Here is an 801-nt window from a genome sequence, read left to right on the forward strand (position 1 = left end):
AAAGCCAGTAATCATCCAGATGATTCAGCAGTCAGTACAGTTTGGTAGTTTGGCACATGAAGATCCTAACTTACATAATGCAAATTTCCTAGAGATTTGTGATACTGTTAAGCACAATGGAGTTTCCGACGAAGCTATAAGACTAAGATTGTTCCCATTTTCATTAAGAGACAAAGCTAAGAGTTGGTTGACCTCATTACCATCAGGCTCGATTACAACCTGGGAGCAAATGACACAAAAATTCCTGAGTAGGTATTTTCCTCCTGCAAAGACTGCACAATTGCGTAATGATATTACTATGTTTATGCAGGTGGATACAGAGTCACTATACGAAGCATGGGAAAGGTTCAAGGACATGCTCTGGAGATGTGCCCACCATGAATTACCGATTTGGCTGCAAGTCCAGATGTTCTATAATGGTCTTAATAGTGAAGTTCGAAATATGATTGATGATGCTGCTGCGGGTGGTACTTTAGGTAAGAAGACACCAGAACAAGCTTATGAATTGCTAGAGGAAATGGCTTCAAACTCTTATCAGTGGCCGATAGAGAGGTTGCCTGTGAGAAGAACGGCAGGTGTTCATAACATAGATGCTATCACGGCTTTGGCAGCACAAATGCAGGCGTTAAATAAGAAGATTGATGGACTTTAAATGCAAAAACCTGCAATAGTTGCTTCTATGTGTGATTTTTGTGGCGAAGATCACCCTAACCATGATTGTCAATCAGGTAACATGTTTGCTATTAATTCTATGCTTGATCAAGCTAACTATGTTTCAAATTTTCGCAGGCCTAATAATAA

The 801-nt window shown here is 39.8% G+C and overlaps 1 non-coding gene across 1 annotated transcript; it reads right to left on the minus strand.

The window, feature by feature from the left end:
- Positions 1-278: 278 nt before the first annotated feature.
- Positions 279-384, minus strand: LOC116121441. The gene has a single exon (XR_004126728.1). It is a non-coding gene; the product is annotated as a small nucleolar RNA R71 (small nucleolar RNA).
- Between the last annotated feature and the right edge of the window lie 417 nt (positions 385-801).

Source organism: Pistacia vera, unplaced genomic scaffold (assembly GCF_008641045.1).
Source record: "Pistacia vera cultivar Batoury unplaced genomic scaffold, PisVer_v2 Contig983, whole genome shotgun sequence".
Taxonomy (NCBI): domain Eukaryota; kingdom Viridiplantae; phylum Streptophyta; class Magnoliopsida; order Sapindales; family Anacardiaceae; genus Pistacia; species Pistacia vera.